Below are 7,411 nucleotides of genomic sequence, written 5' to 3' on the forward strand. Positions count from 1 at the left end.
TGTGCGTGGATATCCATTTGTCCCAGCACATTTGTTGTAAAGACTATCTCTTCCTCCATTGAATTGCTTTGATACCTTTGTTGAAATCAGTTAACCATAAATATAAGTGTTTACTTCTAGACTCTCAATTCTGTTTCATTGATCTCTATGCCTGTCCATGAGCCAGTACCACACTGATTGTATGGTACTGAGTTTTCCAGCTTTAAAGTAAGTCTTAAAATTAGATAATGTAAGTTCTCCAACTTTGTTCTTTTTAAAAATTCTGTTGAATATTTTAGGTACTTTGCATTCCCATATAGCTTTTATAGGTCAGTTTGTCAATTTCTACAAAAAGTTTTCTGGGTTTTTAATAGATATTGTGTTGAATTTATAGTTTAATTTGGGGAGAATTACCATACTGACAATACAAAGTCTTCCAATCCATGAACATGGAATGTCATTTGTTTAGATCTTCCTCTGTTTCTCTTAGCAATATTTTGCCATTTTTGTTGTATGAGTGTTGCACTTCCTTCTGTTAAATTGATCCTAAGTATCTTTGTTTTTATGCTGTTGTGGATGGAAGTGCTTGCTTAATTTTAATTTGGGGGGTTTTTGGTGCTAGTATATAGAAATACCGTTGATTTTTTGTATATTGGTCTTATATCCTGTGACCTTGCTAAACTTATCTATTAGTTTTTCTTTTTTTTTTTTTTTTTGGCTGCACCATGTGGCTTGAGGGATGTTCCCCAACCAGGGATTGAACCCGGGCCATAGCAGTGAAAGTTCCAAAACCTAACCACTAGACTCCCAGGGAACTCCCTATTAGATTTTATCTTTTAAAAACAAAAGTTGTATATGTGTATTCATTGGGATTTTCTACACACATGATATGTCATCTGTGAATAAAGACAGTTTAACTTTTTTCTTTCCAACCTAGAAGCCTTTAACTTTTTCCTGCTTTGTTGCACTGGCTAGAATCTCCCTTACAGGGAATTCCCTGGTGACCTAGTGGTTAGGACCTGCCGTAGCCCAGGTTCAGTCCCTGGTTGGGGAACTGAGATCCTGAAAGCTGCATGGCCCGGCCAAAAAAAAAAAAAAAAAAAAAAAAAAAGAACGTCCAGTACAATGTTGTGTAGAAGTTGCACAAGTGGACATTCTTGCCTTGTTCTCAGTCTGAGGGAGGAAAACATTTAGTCCTTCACCATTAAATATGTTAAGCTGTGGATTTTTTTTTAATTAATTAATTTATTTATTTTTGGATGTGTTGGGTCTTCATTTCTGTGCGAGGGCTTTCTCTAGTTGCGGCCAGCGGGGGCCACTCTTCATCGCGGTGCGCGGGCCTCTCACTGTCACGGCCTCTCTTGTTGTGGAGCACAGGCTCCAGACGCGCAGGCTCAGTAGTTGTGGCTCACGGGCCTAGTTGCTCCGCGGCATGTGGGATCTTCCCAGACCAGGGTTCAAACCCGTGTCCCCTGCATTGGCAGGCAGATTCTCAACCACTGCGCCACTAGGGAAGCCCAAGCTGTGGATTTTTTATCAATGACTTTTTTCAAGTTAAAGAAGTTTTTGTCATGAATGGGTGTTAGGTTTTATCAAATGCTTTTCCTGCACCTATTGAGATCATCATGTGGTTTTTGTCCTTTAAGCTGTTAATATGTATATAACATTAATTGATTTTCAAAATGTTGACCCAACATTGAATCCCTGGGATAAATCTCACTTAGTAATGGTGTGTAATCCTTTTTATGTTGCTGGATGGTTTGCTGATTTTTTAAAAGTAGTTTTTGCATCTGTGTTCACTAGAGCTATTTTCTGTAGTTCTCTTTTCTTGTGATGTCTTTGGCCTTTGATACTGGCCTTATAGAATGAGTGAAGGGTTTCCTACTTATTTCTCTAAGAGTTTGTGAAGAATTAGTATTATTTTTTAAAATATTTGATACAATTCACCAGTGAAGCCATCTGGGCCTGTTATTTGAAGGATGATTTTAAATTTCTAATTCAATTTTTTCACTTGCCTGGGGGCCTCCTGAGGGTGGGCACCCACTTCTCTTAGAAGGTTGGATTCTTGTGGTTAGGGATATTCTTACCCCATTAACAGAGATTGATATTACCAGAGTGGGCCTGGTCTGTGCCCTTACAAGCCCCTCACTTTCCCTCTCTCCCTTGTCTGGAGATGCTCACCTCTTCTTGTCTCAGAGATCATCTCTTCTCTCCACTCTGGTACTGCCCACTTCCACCTCTTTCTAACTTCCAAATATAAAAAGGCCTCAGAGCTCAGAGTGAGCTCTCCCTAGCTGATACTGCCCTTTCGCATATGTGAGGAAGGCATCTGGAGTCTTATCTCTGGGCCAGCACAGATTCACATATGCACTTGGTTATGTCCCAGTATGACCGTGTCCAAAGTGGAACCTCAAACCTGGTCAGCCCTTAGTTTTCCCCATCCTCATAGTGTATCTCTCATCTTCTCAGTGGCTTAGTCAGGAACCCAGTGCTGGGTTTTAGAGGGGGGAAGAGGTGAAGGTTACTCATCATCATCATCTCCATCAGCTAAGCCATGACCTAGTTCTGTTGACTCTATTTCCAATCCAATTCTATCCTCTGCTTCCATCCTAGTCCACACCATCAGCATATCCCTTAGAACCTGGATCACTACAGTGGCCTCCTAAGTGGTGTAAGTGGTGTCCCTGCTTCCACCCTTGTGCCCCCGCTTCCACCTTTGTGCACTCTGCAGTCTGTAGGCAACAGAGCAGCCAGAGTGAAATTGTAAAGTTGTAAACCAAAATTGTGTCACTCTTCTGTTCATACCCCTCCAGTGGCTCTCCAGGGCTTCAGGGCCTGTTCTCTTCTTGGGATGGTTTGGGGGGAAATTCAGACACAGTTGCCTTAGCAGATAAGATGTGTGGCCCCCTCCATCCCAAACAGAGCTCTCCTTGGTTCTTTTTTTTTAAATTTATTTGCTTTTGACTGCATTGGGTGTTTGTTGCCGTGCGTGGGCTTTCTCTAGTTGCGGCAAGTGGGGGCTTCTCTTGTTGTGGAGCACGGGCTCTAGGCGCGCGGACTTCAGTAGTTGTGGCTCGCAGGCACTAGAGTGCAGGCTCAGTAGTTGTGGTGCACGGGCTTAGTTGCTCTGGGGCACGTGGGATCCTCCCGGACCAGGGCTCGAACCCGTGTCCCCTGCACTGGCAAGCGGATTCTCAACCACTGTGCCACCAGGGAAGTCCCTCTTTGGTTCTTTATAGAGCATTGCATATCAAGTCTTGTCAGATCCTCCCAACAGCCTGGTTGAAGAGATAGCAGGGACATCCCCATTTTACAGATGTGCAAATAAAGGCTGAGTGGGCAGGAGACCTACTCAAGGCCACTCAGTAAGTGGTAGAGAAAATAGATAAAACAGATAACAAATTGTGATACATCCATACTTGGCAATAAAAGGAATGACTGATGTATTGATACCACATGAATGAATCTCAAAATAATGATGCTTAGTGAAAGAGCCAGACAAAAAAGGAGTATATGCTGTATGCGCTGTCTTGGTCTGTTCAGGCTGCTGTAACAAAACACCAAAGACTGGGTGGCTTATAAACAACAGAAATTTATTTCTCACAGTTCTGGAAGATGGGAAGTCCAAGATCAAGGGACCAGCAGATTCAGTGTCTAGTGAGGTCCCGCCTCCTGGTTCACAAACAGCTGTCTTTTTGCTGTGTGTCCTCACATGATGGGCATGACAAGGGAGCTCTCCGTAGTCTCTTTTATAAGGACACTGATCCCATTTGTGAGGGCTGTGCCCTCATGACCTAATCACCTCCCAAACGCCCTCCCCTCCTTACTTTAGAGGTTAGGATTTCAACATGTGAATTTTGAGGGAACAAAAACCTCCAGTCTATAGAAGATTCCATTTATATAAAACTCTGGAAAATGCAAACTAATCTGTAGCAACAGAAAGTAGATCACTGGTTGCCTGAGGACAGCAGGATTGGTGAGGAGGGTATTGGGGAGGAGTCAGGGGATATAAAGGAGTGTGAGTAAACTTTGGGGGATGGTGGATATGTGCACTGTCTGTGGTGATGGTTTCACAGATGTATACTATGTCAGACTTACCAAAATGTATACTTTGAATATGTGCAAGTTATTGTATGTCAATTATAGCTCAATAAAGCTGTTTAAAAAAAAAACAAAAAGAAAAACAGTCGGACACTGATTTTCCACTGTGGCTTCTGAATCCCCAAGGTCTGCTGTCTCCTCTGGGGCTCCAGATCCTGGGGTGCAGTTCAGGCCAAGATGGTAAGGCGACCTGTGGACTCCAAGGGCATTGTGGTCTCCATCACATGGGGACAACCCCAGCTTAGCAGCTCCTTTGCTATAGTCAGGTGTGTCTTCCATGTGGGTTAATTTCAGAATCCTGCTTTTGTCTTTTGACACAAACACTTTCCTCGATGTTACATGGGCTTCAAGATTATCACGGTTTTGAAATGTTTAATTCCTTTATGCATATGCTCACCTCATACATACCCCTCCTATTTCATATAAATTCAGAAGTGTGCCTCATAGTCATCCTTGCTAAAGTGCAGCTCCCACTTTTTTCTTTTCCTTTTTTGCTGACTCCACCCTTCATTCTCCTACCTCTTGTATCAGTAGCTCCCCCACAATAACCCACGTTAATACCCTGGGGTATTTTCTTCTCTGTTTTCGCTACACCAATATAAAGCATCTATATGTATCTGCAGGTCCATATTTGGGAGTTTCTGTTTTACAGAAGATGGATTCCATTGTACATAATTTTTGGAGCCTTCTTTTCCCCACACCTTCTGCTGAAGCTCTAATCCATTTTTAAAGGCTGTGTCATGTCCCAGGGTGTATATGCCCCATCATTTATTCAGTCGTTTCTCAGCTGGTTGTTTCTTTGTTTCCATATGTTGGCCATTGGGTTTTCTTGAAAGATGTTATTGTTTTATTTTTTTACACGTGAGTCTTTAATCTAGCTAGAATTTTTAGCAGATACTGTATTTTTTCCTCCAGATGGTGAACCAGTTAGGCCTGCCTCATTTATTAAAAAATCCACCCTTTCCCCACTGAATTGAAGTGCCAGTTTAGAACTTACTGCCTATGTTTTCTTCTAGGAGTTTTATGGTTTCAAGTCTTCCATTTAAGTATTTAATCCATTTTGAGTTTATTTTTGTATATGGTATGCAAAGTTGTCTAGTTCAGTTGTTTTGCAGGTAGCTGTCCAGTTTTCCCAACACCGTTTATTGAAGAAGATGTCTTTTCCCCATTGTATATTCTTGCCTCTTTTGTCATAGATTAATTGACCCAATAAGTGTAGGTTCATTTCTGGGATCTCTGTTCTGTTCCATTGATCTATATGTCTGTTTTTATGCCAGTACCATACAGTTTTGATTACTGTAGCTCTGTAGTATAGTTTGAAATGAGGGCATGTGATACCTTCAGCTTTATTCTTTCTCAGGACTGTTTTGGCTATTTGGGGTCCTTCGTGTTTCCATACAAATTTTAGAATAAATTGTTCTAGTTCTGTGAAAAACGCCCTTGGTATTTTGATAGGGATTGCATTGAATCTGTAGATTACCTTGGGTATGTTCATTTTAACAATATTAATTCTTCTAATCCATGAGCATGGTATAATATTATTTTTGATGCAATTGTAAATGGGATTGTTTTCTTAACTTCTCTTTCTGATAGTTCACTGTTAGTGTATAGAAATGCAACAGATTACTGTATATTAATTCTGTACCCTGCACTTTACTGAAATCAGGTATTAGTTCTAATAGTTTTTTGGTGGCATCTTCAGGATTTTCTATATGAAGTACAGAAAATGTTGTCATCTGCATACAGTGACAGTTTCACTTCTTCCTTTCCAATTTGGATTCCTTTTCTTCCTTCCTCCCTCCCTCCCTTCCTTCCTTCCTCTTTCCTTTTTCTTTTCTTTTCTTTTTCCTGCCTCCTCCTTCCTTCCCTACCCCTCTCCATTCCTTCCTTCCTTCCTTCCTTCCTTCCTTCCTTCCTTTCTTCCTTCCTCCCTTCCTTCCTTCCTTCCTTCCTTCCTTCCTTCCTTCCTTCCTTCCTTCCCTCCCTCCCTCCCTCCCTCCCTCCCTCTCTTCTTTTCCTCCCTCCTTCCCTCCAGCACTATATTGAACTATAGGACTTCCAGCACTATATTGAATAAAAGTGGCAAGAGTGGGCATCCTTGTCTTGTTTCTGATCTTGGAGGAAATGTTTTCAGACTTTCAACATTGAATATGATGTTGCCTGTAGTTTTGTCATATACAGCCTTTATTATGTTGAGGTATATTCCCTCTATATACACTTTGTTGAGAGGTTTTTTCTTTTTTTCTTTTTAATTTTATTGAAGTACAGTTGATTTACAGTGTTGTGTTAATTTATGCTGTACAGCAAAGCAGTTCAGTTATACACATATATATTCTTTTCCATTATGGTTTATCACAGGATATTAATTACAGTTCCCTGTGCTATACAGTAGGATCTTGTTGTTTATCTACCCTATATATAATAGTTTGCATCTACTAATCCCAAACGCCTGGAGAGTTTTTTTAAATCATAAATGGATGTTGAACTTGTCAAAAGCTTTTTCTGCATCTATTGAGATGATCATATGATTTTTTTCTTCAGTTCATTAATGTTGTCTATCACATTGATTGATTTGTTGATATTGAATCATCTTTGAATCCCTGGGATATGTCCCACTTGATCATGATGTATGATATTTTATTGTTGGATTCTGTTTGCTAATATTTTGTTCAGGATTTTCTGCATCAATGTTCCTCAGTGATATTGGCCTGTAATTTTCTTTTTTGGTGATGTCTTTGTTTGGTTTTGGCATCAGTCTTTTTAGAATGAGTTCAGAAGCATTCTTTAATTTTTTGGAATAGTTTGAGAAGAACAGGTGTTAACTCTTCTTTAAATGTTTTGTAGGGAATTCCCTGGTGGTCCAGTGGTTAGGACTTGGCGCTTTCACTGCCGGGGCCCAGGTTTGACCCCTGGTTGGAGAACTAAGATCATGCATGCTGCATGGTGCAGCCAAATTTTTTTTTTTAATGTTTTGTAGAATTCACCTATGAAGCCATCTGGTCTTGGACTTTTGTTTGTTGAGAGGTTTTTTTTATTCTTATTATTCAATTTCACTACTGATAATTAATTGGTCTATTCATATTTCTATTTCTTTTTTTTTAAAGATTTATTTTATTATTTATTTATTTTATTTGGCTGTGTCAGGTCTTAGTTGCGGCACACGGGATCTTCGTTGAGGCATGCGGGATCTTTGTTTGTGGTGCGCGGGCTTCTTGTTGTGGTGTGTGGGTTTTCTCTCTCTAGTTGTGGCGCGCGGGCTCCAGAACATGTGGGCTCTGTAGTTTGCAGCACGCAGGCTCTAGTTGAGGTGCAAATAGTTGTGGTGTGCGTG

Source organism: Balaenoptera physalus, assembly GCF_965194825.1.
Source record: "Balaenoptera physalus genome assembly, chromosome: 11".
NCBI classification, from domain to species: Eukaryota; Metazoa; Chordata; class Mammalia; order Artiodactyla; family Balaenopteridae; genus Balaenoptera; species Balaenoptera physalus.